The sequence below is a fragment of the Coturnix japonica genome, chromosome 3 (genome assembly GCF_001577835.2).
Source record: "Coturnix japonica isolate 7356 chromosome 3, Coturnix japonica 2.1, whole genome shotgun sequence".
Classification (NCBI taxonomy): Eukaryota; Metazoa; Chordata; class Aves; order Galliformes; family Phasianidae; genus Coturnix; species Coturnix japonica.
The window spans coordinates 27,722,924-27,739,760 of NC_029518.1; positions in this window are offsets into that span (position 1 = coordinate 27,722,924).

Sequence of the window (16,837 nt, forward strand, 5' to 3'; positions counted from 1 at the left end):
GTTATATAGATGTGTGCTTCAGACATAGCTACTGAAAAGTGAAGTAAGTGCGTGCAGCTGAGAGGGGAAGGGTTATCATTGATAGAAGTTATAGGCCCCCCTGAAAAATGTATTTTATTCTCTCTGTTGGGAAATCGTTTTAATTAACAGAACATTGATTGACATTTCTATATTGACAGAATATATATTTTTTCTCTCATCTGATTAGACTACTACTTGCTCTAAAGAGAAAATGCAGGCTGTATTTTTATGGGTATGAAGGAAGGCTAATTTAGTTCTATTAATAACCTGATCTAGTGTCATAATCCTTTGAAATTCATTTCCCATCTCTCTCCTTCTTTCCTTGACTTCTTTATCATTACCTGGATCACTCCCAAAACCCCATTAACCCTATAAATATGTAACTCATAGGTTCAAGTCTCACAGGTGTGCTTGCAGAATCCGGTCTTTCCTGGTTTGATCTCTTTTCCAGTTCTCTGACCATTACAGAAATGATAAAATTTATGGGGGAAGGGGGGGGGAACAAACAATCAAATTTAAAGGTCCTCTGTTATGTGAGCCACTTACACCTGTAAACTTCAAGAACAGGGAGTCACTCTGGCTTTGTTTGCCACCTAGAAGAATTAATCTTTCCTCCAGCCACATTTATGATCTTTAATTTCCACTGGAATACAAATAATATCACATATAACCATGAAAACAGTGACAACCACTGCACTCCTGCAGTGACTGTTTTACCTGCCTTTGTTTCTACCTGCCTCTACCACAGATTTTCCCATAGCCCAGGGACCTTGTCACTGTCCAGTCAGGGCTGGTCATTCCAGATCTGAGCCAGGGAAATTTTCTTAATGACAAGAAGAAAAACCATGTTCTTCACTTCCACATTGTGAGTTTATCAATGCAGCAGCACAGTGCAATGCTACTAGAAAACAGGATGGGAATCACATATTCAGTTGTTTAGGCTTTATAGCCAGCCACAGGACAATTACATACTGACAACAACTTTTGAAGTGTAGAGGTACATCTGAACTGTGAGGCCTGGGACTGTTTCAGAAGCCTCAGATTCTGTTTGCTTTTCAGGGCAGTCTGAATGTATTACCATCCATCCTCTCCTTTCTCCCCTTCCTGATATTCCCCTTGGTTTCCACTGGAAAGGAATTGGAGATTAAGGGCAGGGAAGTGAGTGGTGTGATGAATTCCTGGTTTAGACAGTTGTAGTATCTCTTTTGCTTCATCTTAAACTAGTGACAACACATCACAAAGCTCAACTTGGCACGGTAGGATCACTGTGGAACGGGCTGTCACTGGAGATAGGTAACCTGGCTTACCAACTAATAAACTGTTGAGACATGCAGACTTGGACATTTTTGGGGGGTTTTTTGGAACCAAATTTCCTTACCCAGAGAATTGCCATGATGCAACCTTAAGCACTGTTGTAGTTTTTTGGTTTGGGCTTTTTTTTTTCTCAGAGCTACCACTGTCGGCAAGGATGAGTTAAGATATAATCATTTTGGGAAGTAACTGTTCAGATCAGTACTGACTGATCTGGATGTCCAGTTCTAAGTCTTCAGTTTGTCTCTGTGTATAAATACTCAGTCAATTACAAAATACAAAACAATGTAATGTTTCCTTTTCATTAGACCACAGCTTTAGTTTTCCCCTCTTAGCCCAGAATTACATCTCAGCGGCTTGAGATCGTTTGTCTTTGAAGTGACAGGCCACAGCTGTATGCTTGCATGAGAATAGCCTGCCAATTTCAGAACATTATCCACTTGGTATAAGCAGGAATAGGAGCTCAGGTAAGCTGCTAGGTGTATTGCCGAGTGGTTGGAAGACTCTTGCTGTGAGGAAAAGAAAAAAGAAAAAGAAAAAAGAACTTGTATCTTGGTTAAAATACAGAGGCTGCTGTTTGAAGCACGGGTCTGGCAGAAGCCAGTGACAAGGCTTCCATAGATTTCACTGGATCAGGATTTCATCTGTAGATTGTAGAGTGCAAATGAGGAGTCAATGAACAACAGTAGCAGAAATGGCAGTACAATAATTGTAGTGAGGTGGAATATGCCTCTCAGTGTTTCACATGGAGAAACAAAATTATAAACCTACACTATAAACTCATTGAGAAAGTTAAAATGGTTCTGGAGTGGTTACATGCTTTGAAGAAGATCTGAAAGATAAAATCATGGGAAGTAATTAGAGTATGACCTGGGGAATGGTCATTAGCAGTACCACTCTCCCAAAGAAAGCTGACAGCTGTTCTGCATTATGGACCACAGCTGGTCCACAGTATGGACTCCTGAGGGTAGAGATGCCTCACAAATTATTTGTCAGAGCCAAACAGCGTAGTTCAAACTCCCAGAGGATTTCTGGATACAATTATTTAACAAAGCCAAACTCCATGGAACTGATTGCTCAAGTCAGCTGTAACCTTGGCTGATGATGGGCTGCTTCATATACCCTGGAAATTCTACCTTGCAAACATGCGTAGACTTCTTATCTACCAAGAGCAGCCCCTCAGTTCCTTCAGTCTGTAGCAACAACATCAAGGCACTCACTCCTACCTTGCATAGATTAAGAATTTTATTTGTGAGACTAGAGCCAGCAATAATTTCTTCTGATATTAAACAGCACCTCTTTGGGTGCTATAAGCAATTGATTAATCAGCTGAGAAGTTTAATGCTAATACAAGCAAAGTTAGCTAGGGACACTTTGTGCATATGTGTGCATTTAATGAGCATTTCAACTTTTTAAATCATATTTTTAGAGGATTCTTTCTCTGCAGGGTTATAACCAGAATAAATCTGTGATGGACAGATGAAGAAATCTCTCTCTTACGTCCTGTGTCCCACAAGCAGGTGGGAATTGTGATCTATGGGCAATTAGTGGATTTTATTAATTGTTACAGGGGGTGAATCAAAAAATGATGGGGCTGGTGAAGGTAGTCAGGACAGCAGGCCTATGAAATTAGGGAGCAGGCAAGCAGTGATTGTGAATTTCACTGAATGAATTTCATACCGCAAAGCTTGGTAGACAGTGCCCTCTTTGTTCCACAATGAAGAATGCATCTCTCTGATACTGCTATTTTGCTATTGCAAGAAATAAGCCATATCTTGGCTTAGAAGTGTATTGAAAAGGTTCCAGCAGTTCATCTGGGACTGCATAATCTTCATGTGTTTGGAAAGCCTTTGCAAGTCAGGGTTCCTCCAGCCCAAGTGGAGGCTGTCACAAATATTTGAGTATAGGCTTTTGCATCCTTGCAGAGAGATCTAGCATGAAAATGAACACGCAAGCCTTCACAAGCAGAAATAAAGTGAGGCTTTGACCCTCTGTAAAAGTCCCTTAAAGAGCCAAATGCAACGATCCAGTCAGATTCTCATTTATATTCCCTGTGCCTCTACACAAGTTCAGCCTAGCTCTTCGTAAATTGGAACATTCTCTCCCCTTCTTATTTTGGAAGCAACAAGGAGATGGGACTTTTCAGGTGCACTCACTGCACCAGAATGATGAGTGCTTCCATGTTTGAAAGGTACACAAAACACAGAGATGCAAAGGAGAAAAGAGCAGTTTTCATGCTGCAGGAAAATATCATGCTTAGAAACAAACCTGCATGGTTAGGACCCAAATGTAGGATGCTGCACAGAAGACTGGAAATGCACGTGACTGACAGGCTGCACAGAGCATCTGGAGATGCTGCAGCTGCTGTGCCTGGCATACACACACAGGTGCTGTAGAGGCTCACAGCTCCTCATGGTTCCTGGAACTGGAGGAAGAGGCAGCCAGGACTAGCAAAGAAAACACAAACTGAATAATCAGGAAAAGAAGATAAACTGTGCTGAGTGGCAGCTGGTCTTTAGAGAACAGGTTGTGTAAATACCCCAAGGGCCTTGTGCATCATTCCTGGGAAGCTATTCCCAGGAGAAACTCAGCTGGATCACTGCAGCACTCCACACTGGAGGTATGTTTACTTCTGCACAGCCTGTGTTTCCTGCAAAAACATTCCCCCGCTCGTAACCAATATATGCTGACCTTTCAACAAGCAATGTTTCCCTTGTGTGTCTACAGCACATCTGTCTGTACCAGGAAAAGCCTTCAAATAAATTATTTATTGCTCACCCTCTTCTAGGCACAGAAGACAGAGGTGCAGTTTAGTCCTACTTTTCCCAGTGTCCAGCTGGGAGACCAGGCACCGGATAACGTGATACTTCACACTGTCTTTCATGCATAGGTGATGGTTACTGTCTCTACCTATGTGTTTTTATCCTGCAAGTAGTTTGTAGGAAAAAGTTGGCAGCCATCATTTTCAGCATCATATACGCTAAAAGCCCTGTACTGTTACCTATGTAGTGCCAGTATCCAGGACTTCTGAAAGGGGAATGCAACTTGCCATCCCATTGAAGTGTCTGTGCCTGCTGTTTATGTTTCTGTGACTGTCATTGTACAAACCATCACTCAAGGAATAATTTACAAATGGTATCACCAGTTTGCCCTTTTAATTTACCTTTAGACCCATTCGGTGTCTTCTGTATTTGCTTCTTTTCCTTTTTGCCTCATGCTGTGCTTTCCTCTTCTCTCTCCCTGTCCCAAATCTCCAGCAACATGCCTAGCTTTGTTTGTTCCCTGTAATTCAATTGTACTAGTGGACTTGCAAGTGCTGGAGGCATACAGCAGTTTTGGCTCTGGCTTTTGAACGTGATTTCCAATGATCTTGGCAAAAGAACTGATTCCAGATGGGAACTCACAGCCCTGTGCAGAGACACTGTGGAATAGGGTAGGCCAGAGGAGAGGAACAGCTGAAATGTTTGCTATTAAATAGTTTTTGTGGTTGTTTTTGGTTTTGTTTTGTTTTTTTTTTTTTTTCCATAGAATTTGAGGTTTGGATCAGAACATCAGTGCTGTCAAGGCAGCACTTCTGTGCCTTCCTGTTCTGCTCAGCACTTGGGCTGTCACTGTTGCAGCAGTGAGAAATTTGGTCCGGCACCAATCAAATCTTCATTTCCCAGCCTCCTTTTCCACACTCTTCATACATGTCATCACCCAATATCTGGCTCAGCAAAGCTGTTTAGTAGAAAATATTTGGTTTCTGATTTACTCTGGGAAATTAATAAATAAGAAACCCTGTACAGTCTACACCAATGGCTTTGCTTATGTACTACAGTGCTGTAGGCGCTTTGTGCTGTGTGACACAAAGTCCCTGCTCTAGGAAACTGATAGTTTTGATTTAGAAATGACAAATGGCAAGAGACTACAAGGAAGAAGAGAGACGACGTGCTCTGTGGGCAGGGATCAGGCCTCTCTCCAAAGCACGCACATTAGTTAATGTGTTTATTTAATGCTGGGGAAAGGAACTGGGGATTAGCTGTTGTCTTTACTCTGCAAATGAGAGGCAGAGGCACTAGAGACAAACCAGGGAGTGTAGAACAAGTGTAAAGAAATAATTTAGACATTAGGGAAAGAGGTGAAAGGGACTCGCTCATGGTGACTCCTGAAGTTATTGTTTTCCTCCTTAGTTCCCAATCTAAGATCCATACAGTGCCAGTTACGGATCTGAGTCATCCTTTCGTTATTTATTGCCTTACATGGTGGTGCCTTCAAGCTCTAAATGAGAACAGATAATGATTTGTATTTACTGAAGAATACAGGAACTCCTTCTGCAGATCAGAATCTAATTGTAAGATGGCTGCTCCGAAAGTAATGCCTCCTGTGTGATTATGTTGGTAGAATGGCTGTAGCAGTTGATCCCTCTCATCAGTATTCCCTTACATCTTGTTGCCGTGTGACTGATGGCAGCAGAGGGGCAGTTTGACAGAAGGTGTCTGATGTGGAAGTGGGCATGAAGCAAAGGTGTGTCACTGGATTCCTCCATGAGGAAAAGATGGCACCCACTGACATTCATTCACTGATGCTAAACATTTCTGAGGGCAAAGCAGTGAATGTGAGCACAGTAAGGCTGTGCGTGTTGCACTTCAGCAGTGGTGACTGTGACAGTGGGTCGCCTCTGCTGGTGCAGATTTTAACGAGGACAGCATGAAGGCATTTGTTCATCACTGATGGAAATGTAGAGCTAATAGTGATACCTACTTTGAAATAGAGTGTTTGGTAGCTGAGAATTTGCTCTATCAAATAGTGTTATTGTGGTTTTTATTCCTCTGTTCCAATTACCATGAAAATAAGTAGAAGTCATTACTTTCAGAAGAACCTACATACTAAAAATACAAACAAACAGAAAACACAGGAACACCGGGGAGGGGGGAAAAAAAAGAAAAAGAAAAATAGTCAAGTTGCTTTTAGCCTAAGTAGGTAAAAGAAAGAGCTGCAGAGAGAAAGCATTATCACCTCCCTTTCATGGATAGGAGCTAAAGCATTAAGAGATCAAATAACTTGCTCAAAGTCATAGGGGGTGGGCCAGGAAGCGAACCCAATCCATCAAGACCCCTTCCTTGCAATTCCATCTCGTCTTGGTGAAAAGGGCTCTGCTCCATCTATGCAGGGAGTGTGGTCCTTTAGCTTGCAGGCAGCAGTCTGAAAGGAGACATAAAACTCCCATTTTACAGTGTATACTAATCTGTAGTTTTTATAAGGCATAAGAACTACATTTTGGGATTTCGGTTACAGTTGATTCTGGCTACTTGAATTCATGTATCCATGAGAAGGACTCAGTCTGATGACTTCTGTGTTTATATGCACTCACACTTGTGACTTCCCTACATCCAACTACCCACAGGAGGAATGATAACCACCTAAATATCATAGGCAGTGTGTTAGAACTGGAAGTCAGGGCAACTCGAGACTTGGAACAAGATTGTGTTTGTGGTAACCATTTCAAGGAGAGACTGTCTTGAATATTTTCTTGAAGAAATCTTGACTGGAAGTTGCTGAGGAGTGGCAGAGACAGCTTGATTTTCCAGAAGCTGAAGTGGTTGCAGCCACTTGTAGTGCAGGTAGGCATTAGGCACGCTGCTGGTGACTCCTATGAACCCATGATTTTGCCACTGTCATCACAGCTGCTGGAGATCCATGCGTGCATACTGTACTCAATAAACATCAGCTTGTAACCACAAAACACCAAGCATCTCTGGTCCAGCCTCTGCTCAGGGAGCCAGAGAGCTGCTTGCTGAAATCTGCCTTCTGTTTGTTTGCAGACGTGTCAATATTTGCTGAGTGAGGCTCCACTTTTGCCCAGCTGGAGAATGACAGTTTTGCCACTCTTGCACTCAGTATCCCTGTCTTCCAGCATTAACATCAGGAAGTGATGAGTGACCTGGATGGCCTGATAAATGAGAGAAGATCTGCAAACAGAGAACAGCAAACACTCCCTGGGGGGCTCAGGACACCTGCTGAAAAAGATGCTTTTTTTTTTTTAAAGTATCTGGTAGCCTATGGTGCTATGTCAGAGGAGACTCATGAAAAGTGCTATTTGTGGCACTGGGTGCTGGGAAGAACAGCTATGAGCAGGGGAGCATGGCAAATTGTTAAGGTGGCTGTGCAGGGGAGCCATGGCCCTATTGCTTGGCTTTCAGCAGAGCTCTGTGAGTGCAGCAGCCTGGAGCATGCAGCAAGAAAGGAAGAAAGGCAGTCCAGATGTGCACCAGCAAAAGTGATCCTATCGTCAGTTCTGAATACGTAGAAGATGGGGAACACAAGACCTGGGATACGCTTGTGGGAAAAGTGCCGTCACAAGCTGAAAGGCAATGAGCTGCTTCAGGGTTATAGCTGCAGTTTCACAGTAATAAAACGTGTATGAGTGAGTCTTTATATGCAAATAAAAATCAAGAAGCCAGTTTTTGCCATTAAGGGCTTAATTCTCTGGGATTTCACAGCAATTTGAGGATGCTTTAGTCTGGAGCAGTAATACTGGCAATATCACACATGGGAGAGCAGTTCAGATGGAAAGGGAATGTCAGAAATACACAGTGGGACATGTACCGGAGGCCAGCAAACCTGGAGCAGCTCCAAAGGATTGTGAAATGACCCTTTTCCATGTCCAGCTGTTAGACAAAGCTGGCTGTATCTACAGTCCCAAAACTCAAAGGAGAATGAATAAAGCGAGAGGCCTTAAGCAGAGCAGGCTGCTGGCTTCCAGATTTTGCAGACCGACATCATTGCAGGCTTGCCAGTGTGTCTCTGCTTCAGTGGACATGTTCTCCTCCTCTTGGTATTCAAAAGGGGAAAGGATGTGATAACATCACTCTCCAAGTAGAGTAAGAGAGCAGGAGAGTACCTGGAAAGCTGAACTGATGCACTGCTGACAAACCCTAGAGGACCCAGCATGAAGACCGAATTTCCATTGCCAGCATTGACTACGAACAGATGATGAAGCACAAAGAGATATTTGGTCACCCTTTTCTGTCCCTGTCTCAGGGCAAGGGGTAGGATAGTGGACTAGGAGGGTCTGTGTAGCAGGGAGGGCTCTGTCATGGCTGGGGAGCGCAGATAGCTGTGGATGCTGTTGCTTTTTCACAGGTCACTGAGGGCTCAGCTCTTTTCTTTCATATTTACAAGGGCTATATATTCCAGAAGCCAGTAAAAACACGATATAATGACGTCAGATTAATGTCACTGACTACTTCTCTCAGAGAAACAGCCTATGGGCAAGGACCCTACAAAGCCAGGAAGGAACAGCCAGGAAAAATAAAACTACCTTCTCATGATGACTTCCTCTCCAGCTAAGGAGACTTCTGCCATTTATTCTACAACAGAATACTGTGTATCTTCATCTTCATGTCACTGCATAGGTCAGCTAATTGAATGTGTTGCCAGATACTCTTTGTGCATTGCTTTTCATCAGTAGAATGTGAGAGTTGGAGATGGAGAAAGGAAATAGTCCTCTTTCCCGAGAGCCAGTGGTTCTCAAAATATTCACTTAGTTTGCTCTTGCTCAAATAGAGATACAGACTATATTCGGTATTTGAGTGAAAACAAAAGCAGTCTGTTCTTTGATCATTAGCCTTTAACAGGAACCTGAAAACATCAGGCTGTTTTTGGAGGATATGATGCATTAGTCTGTCTCCAGAGTCTGAGGTAGACTTGTGTGGCTGAGTGTTGACTCCTTAATCTCAGAGAAAATACATATTGCTGCAGACTGTAGGAAAGGGATCTAGCAGGCTGTATTTGCAAACCAGCTTTCTGTCAGGAGACAGTACATGCGCCTCTTGTTTTTGTTTTGTTTTTTCAAGATCTATCATAGTTGGTACAATTCTGACCTATAACCAGCATGTTAGAATAATTTCCTTTCTTAAATGAGGGATCTGGGAAGGGAAGGGAAGGGAAGGGAAGGGCAAGGGAATGGACGAAGGGAGGGAAGCTGGAAGGGAAGGGGGGGGCTTGTAAGGGAGGGGAAGGGAAGGGAAGGGAAGGGGAAGGGAAGGGAGAGATCGGGAAGCGGAAGTTGGGAACGCGGGGACGAGGAAGGGGAATGGTGCGGAAGGGAAGGCGAAGGGCAGGGAAGGAAGGGAAGCGGAAGGGAGAGGCGAAGGGAAGGCGAAGCGAAGGGCAGGGAAGGGAAGGGGAAAGGAAAGGAAGGGAAAGAAGAAGGAAGGGGAAGAGTGAAGGGAAGCGGCGAGGAAGGAGAAAGGAAGGGAAGGGCAAGCGGAAAGGCGAAGGGAAGGGAAGGGAAGGGAAGGGAAGGGAAGGGAAGGGAAGGGTTGCCATTTTCTATTCTTTTCTACCTGGAGTCAGTTCAGTTACATGAGCTCAGTTTGCTTCCCAAATTGTCAGGCTCCATCACACTTAGGACATGCTTACCACAGAATCAGAATGTTTAATTGCAGCATAGCAACTGTAAGTAAACTCTAGCTGTGATGAAGTAACAGCAGGAAAGACTTCCAGGAAGGCCAGACAAGTGAAGTCAGGACTTGAGCAAGCTTGCTTGACCACGCTGCTGTGGCTTTACTGCCGTTGACATCCCTGCTACTTAGATCTAGATAAGTCTGCCTATGCAGCATTCCCTTCACCAACTGCATTTTAAATAAAGAACATCCTGCAGCACCTTTAGCAAACTTGTGATACAAAGCGATCATTCTAAACATCGTGCAGGTCTGAAACTGCTTCTTTTCCAGTGCTTTCTGGTGGCCCCAGATCACCTTGGAGCTTTCAGCTCTGTGCTTTTTAAGAAAACAAATCTCAAATCCTATGCCACCAAGACGTAAGTCTACAGCTGCTAATCATTTCCCTTCGGGATTAGCTGAGCCTGCTCCACTTCCGCCTAGGGGCCTGGCACATATTAAAATGCTGGGAAGCTTTCCATGGTCACAAGGAACTCCGTGCTAGGAGCTTATTTTCATGTTGGCACACTCTAAGAAGAAGAGCTGGTGTGGCCCTGTTAGGTCAACTAGCAAAGGAGGAGGATGGAGAGACAGAAAGGGAAGAAAGGCAAAGCTTGATAGGGAGATACTGGAATTTGGGTGCCAGGTGGGTGGCTGAGGGAGAAGTGGGGACAAAATTAGCCCTGAGTTAGACCAGTGGCATTCAAATCTCACTGTCAAGGCAGACGGAGGGGAGTGGGGCAAGAAGGTTGAGGAGTGGTGAGAGGCACTGATTAGCAGTTCCAGTCCCTGTGCAAAAAACAGTTTTCATGAGCAGTGCTGGCAGAGGTGTTCAGAGCCCACCAGGGAGCACTTGTAAGCTTTTCGCTTCCCAAGCAGAGGAATGGAAAAGCTTACAAGTGCCCAGTGCCACAGCACTGCAGTCCTGCAGCTTAGCTCTGCCTTCAGGACTGGTAGAGCGTGATCCTGCCAACTATGTGTGTTCCCAGGTTGCTAAATCTGCTCTTTGTCCTGAAGAGGCTGGGGCAGCCACTGAGCTCACAGTACAGCAGTTCTGCTGGCTTGCTCAGCATGTCCAGCTTACCCTCTCCCAGCTTCAGTCCCTTTTTGGGAGACTTCCTGCACCTCTCTCTTGCCTTGTGAGGCAGCTTGGGAGGGCTGCTTGAGGACCAGGCTGCATGCTTTACTTATGACCATCCTAGGAGCCTTTAGAGAGGCTCTCAGTTGTCCACACTGCCCAGTACTCAGTTCTTGGTCTCCCTGGGTTCTTCCAGCATGACCTGCCAAGGCCACAGCTCAGTACCAGTTAATTGGCACAGTGAATATCATCACATACTGTGATCAGGCCCCGCTGAAGTTGTGCTTTGGTAGATAAATCTGTGCAGTGAGGAGGCTGAACCTGAACTGCAGGGCAAACACTCCTCTGTGTCTCCTCTTCACACCTGTCTGTACACATTGGTGGCACTTCATATAAATACCATAAATTCAGTTCTCATCTATGTCTTGTTCTAGGCAGCAACTCAGCATTTGTATAGAAATAACAGCTGTCCAGAATCATAGTAAATAGTTCCCATAGTCAGCCATGCCTGAGCCTGACTAGGACTCAGAGACTGTCTTCCCTGGGAAAGAGTAAGAAAGAGAAGAAGTAGCTCTGGCCTGAAAGCAGTATTGCTTTATCACACTCAAAACATAGTGCTATAGTCCAACAAATTAAAAAGAGCCTTCCTGGGACCATGTGTATTTTAAAAGTTGCAGATGGGGGAGAACAGCTTGGTTTTCCCAGGGCTTCAGGAATTTTTTCTTGGAGAAATGACGTATCTTTCTCAAATAATTGCTTATTTGATGGTATTTTTCTGTCCCCACAATAGTGATATGCTTTACCTGCTAGACATATCCTGGCCTTCACATGAATTTGAGCTGTTCTTCTTGGCAAAGGGTCTCTATTCCTGGCCTGTACTGTGCCTACTTTGATAGAGCTGTGATCTTTCATTACAGAACAAGAAAAGTATCTCACAGGTAGGAAAAACACAACAGGAAGACTAAGCACATTTTCCTTGCCTCATTTCCACCCAGTTCTATCTTCCTTTATTATGCTAAATGATTTCTCTTCACTCTTCAAATATGTGGAGGTCAGTATGCTGTTCCTTAGGCAAACTGGATTTTGCTTTTGCAATGTTTTTCTTCTGCAGAATAGCTACAGCGTCTCTGTTGTTGTTCTTTGAGCTGCTTCTAGTTTGTCATGGTTTCTCTGGTACTGTGGTTCCTGGAACCAAGAGCAGTACTGCAGGCACAGCAGCGCTGAGTGGGTGATTGTGTGATGTTGCCCTCAGGTGGCTAGTCCAGAGAGAGGGTGCAGCCTTTAAAAAAGCCCTGTTAACTACAGAACAGAGGTCTGTGACTGCACGGGAGCTGTGGAAGGAGTGTTTGTCTCTCATCTAACTCAGCTCTTCACAAAGCTAAGCCTTGCTGCTCACTCATTCCCTTCTCCCATCACTGCTTCCACTGGCCTGTGTCTGTCATTTTATTTTCTGCTTTTTCTGTTCTTCTCTGCCCTTTTATTAAAGGAGTAATTATACTCAACTCTGATTTCATGGGATGATACACAGATGACTTATTTAGGAATTATTAAGGAAACGTATAAATTCCTATTTAATACATGCTTCGCTCTGCACTGTGTCCTCTCAGCACTGCCATGAAAGTGCTCAGATCCTTTCCCTGAGATCAGTTCTATTGCAGCATTTTTCAGAATGCAGTTTTCTCAGCTTTCCATGACTTCCACTGGCACACAGAGCTCCATCTGCCAGCACTTTGTCCCACTCACTTACCTAAGTTTTGCTTTGTCCTTACTCCCATTGAAGGCAAATGCCGAATCATGCACTGATTTTAGGAAGAGCAGCTTTGAGTTGGACCTTTTGATTTCTTTCCCAGTCATTCTATATATTCTTATATAGGCTTGGTCACCTCATTGAATACTTCACCCCCTGGACATGGTGCAGAAGAAAGCTGTGGTTGCACTAGCAATGTTGAAGATTTTGCCAGTGCAATAAAAGGAGCCGGAGCAGATCGTTTTTGGCTGTTTTACATCAAAGTGCTGATCATGCAAAATGCCCTTCAACCCCTGTACATTCAACAGTGCTACGAAATGGATCTTTTTTCCTATATCGTCTTTCACAACTTTACTTTATTTCCCTGCTTTCTGCAGAAAAAAATGCTCATATATCTCAACCACTCAACATGTCCCCCAGTAGTTTTTTAACATATTTACTGGTTTCAGTCAGCTTCCCCAAGCAGTGACTTCAAAGCAATTATGAAATGTATTTCTACACATTTCATGAGAACTGCTCGTCTTGGAAAGCGTAGATGGAATTTTATATATGTACACAGAGAAAACAAAAACTTACAATAATTCACTTTAAAAGATTTTGTATTTGCATTTGCAAATAGTAGCTGTGTTTTGCAAATACACATAGGAAATGAGGCTTCATTAGTCCCACTGCTTGTGCAACTGCTTATTAATCTTTGGCAATTATTCATCCTGCAAACTGTTGTTGCCAAGTTTTCTTAATGGCCATTTGCAAAGGGCTTTATCCTTGTACCTTTGGGAAGGGCCAGTCGGTTACATACACTGGGATTATGCTTAGATCGGTCTTGCCAAGAGCTCTGTAAAGCTGAAGGGAAGGAAAAAATAATCCTTACAGACTTGTTGAGTCTTGTTTACCATATTCAGCCTGATATCTTAAAATACAATAGCTCATTATTTTCCCAGCTTTATTTGTAGGTTCTCCTATAAGGCTCAAAGTCCACAGTGCTATTTTCTCTAGCAGAGATTTCTGCTGTGTTATTGTTGCACTATATCAAACTGTCGTGGTTTCCCAGACTATCTGTTTCTGATGAAAAATGAAAATCATATCCTTATGTGAGAAGTTCAGCTGATTCAGTCTTGATTTCCTAAATGCCTCTGGACCTGAGGAGTGACTTCATGTCACTGTTGTTGTTGTTATACAATGTAGGCATAACAACTAATTACGTACTGTAGGAAAAACCATACAGAGAATAAATGACTATTCAGAAAGGAGGCCATAGAGATATTTCCAAGTAGTTCGCACAGTTCCCTAGGAGAGAGGAAATAATGCATAGGATCAGAGCAGAAAGCTGAAATTTCCAGTGAACTGAACAACACACCATGCGACTGACTTCCCAAAAGACTCATTTTGCTTGCACATGTTTTCAGATCTGCAGAGTGTGTTCTCATGTATTCTGTGTGATTCTGTGTGATTCATGTTCCAGAAGTCCTACTCTGTAAGAGGTTTGCCTATCTCCAGGACATTGGTTCTGCAGTGCTGTAACAGAGCAGGGTGACAGAGAATGCCTGCCCCTCTCCTACAGTGTGCCTGCTTCTCGCAGCATTCCAACACTTCCATCATGACACTAATGAAAAATCACCATATTATTTTCCGTAAGATATCAGAATATTTATTCCCCTACAGTTCTTTAGCCTGGTACTTCTCCCAGGTGCCTTTGGCATTTGCATCCTTTTTCCTTTAATTCTTCTTGTGTGCTATGTGAGTAGATAATTGTAGGTCACTTGTGGCGACTGTTGCAGGAGGTACACAGTGCACTTCTAAGACTGTAAGACAATAAAAATATATAACAGATTGAGTTTGTATGGAGTCCCACACTGTTTAAGAAATTCCTCTGTCTTTGTTACGTAACGTAGCCTTTGGTATCTAGTGTCCAGAGAATCCAGCCCGTAGGGAGACAAGGCTTGGGAACAGCACGTTCAGCACATTAGTATATAGGCTGTTGGGCATCTGGGTTGGCCAAGACTGAAAGCCTCTGTCACATTTATCATCATGCCATCGATGTGTCCAAAATCAATGGAGCTCTGCCTTACAATTACATTCCAGATTTAACAGTCCTGCTGCACAACACGGCAGGGCCCATATCCCAGAGCTCAGATGGATCCTATGTACCCAGCTCCCTGTGCATGGCAGGGTGCACACATGGGGACCATCACGTTTTGTACGTCTGGGCTGAGCACCAGATCCCACCGCCTGCTGCCTGCTTCCAATCACCGATATCCCCCGGATTATCCCCAGGGTATCAGTGACCTCAGTACACTGTTTTGGACTTGAAAGTTGCTTTTGTTTTAAATGTTGCTGAGTCTAAAACCAGCTCACGTAACCAACTGCCTGTTTCCAAACAGCTGTTGTGTAACTTTGCTCCCCACCCCCTGAGTTGTTGCCTGCCATTCATTTAATAGGCTCGGTTTCACTGGGAAGTGCCTGGGGGAGCCTCTTAGTTCCCTAATTAGCAACAGAAGGGGCTAGTCCTTGCTGGAGGTAGCAGTGAAATAAGGGAGGCAGAGAAGGGGCCATTTTCAGCTGGGAAAACACTAACTTTTATTCAGTACACTGTGCAGGGCAGAAGACTAGAAAGATGTGGGGAGAAGGGGGAGTGATGGCACTTGCAGGAAAAATGGTGATAGGCTTCCTAGGAAGGCAAGAAGCACTTGTGAAGGGAGAAGGGGAAGTAGATGAGTTTTTCCACAGCCCTCCCAAGTTGTTTGTCACTTTGGCAGTCTTGAGTTTTACATAAAATGCCGCGGAGCAGCCCCATGGGCTGGCTGCTGGTGGAGGCAGAAGTGAAGTGTTGCTGCAATCAGCTCTCAGATGTTTCATCTGGCTCTTGTTAATAAAATTCAGGAATTAACAACTTGGAAGTGCTTAGGAGCCCAGTGCTTCTTCACAGGCTGTAATCACTGAGGCCTCAATACAGGGGCAGCCATTCAGGGCTGGAGCAAATCTCCCACCGACCATCTGAATCTCCCAAGGCCTCAGCAGGAAGGTGAAAATTTTGCCCATCCGTTGTGGCACACCTGGGGCTCTTTGTTGGTTCTCAGGACACAGACACATATATTAAGCTTTCCAGTTCTTCCTATGCCATTACCAGGCAGCATTGTTCATGCAACATCTGAGAAAAGACATATATATACATGAACAGTCCCAGCTTGGACCTGCTGGGTTGCGCAGACCATTCCCCTTCAGAATTAGTGTTGGGAAATGATATGTTTCATGTCTTGTGCTCTCTTTATTCTGAGGGAGCAAACAAGCAGTCAAGCTGAGGAGGGCTGCATTAGCCTTCAGCTGCTTTCTTATTAGGGAAAAGATAAAAAATATAAACATCCAGTTGCCACGCTCTATTATTACGTGAACTGTGAGCTCCTGTTCCCACCAGAGGGCACCCATACTGCATACTGCTGATTGGTGATGAGCAAAGGGTTGATAAGACGACATTGAGGATAAGGGATCCTGCCCCAGTGCCGGAAGATGCTCTGAGACACTTTTCTATGTCCTTTCCTCTAATCGCTGTGTCTGTGGGACACGCATCGCAGGCTCCAGGGAGGATGCCTTAATGCCACCAGCCTGCAGTTTCTGCCTGAAGTTGCCTATTTTCGCCACTAGAGGTTGTAAGAGAGGAGGAGAAAAATCTTTCTTTTACAGCGGTCGAGCTGCTGCAGAGCTACGAAGTGGAGGATTTCCTCTGGACTCCCTGGGTCTCTTTGGTTCAAGCACTCACAGTATCCCTGTATACATACCCTGCTTTTAGACGGGCTCTCGACCTTTTGTTTAGGAAATCAGACCTTAAAGCTAAGTGATCCCAGAAAGGCATAACCAGAAATAGCCCTGGTGTAGCAATACATTGAACTTTGACCAAATGAAGGATTTACAGTCTTCTTCCTATTTTCCACACAGGGACTGCATATACATCCCAGCAACATGAGAGCCGATCACCACAGATCTCAGTGGTGATGAGACTTCACTTTGAGCACTGTGTGGAGAGAAGAATCATTCCCCCTGGCAATATAGCTATTCCTGGACTGAAACACAGCAAGAGCAACTATCTAGGAAGCAGAAGCCTTTATCCAGCATGATTTAACTGACTACTGGGGGAATAAAATCTAGTTCCCTGAGCTAAAACAAAGCACTGATTTCTGTGGTACATGAGGAAATTCAACTTTTCCTTTTTTATATATATAGTTTTGCTTTGTTTTGTCTGCTGCAAAATACACACACGCT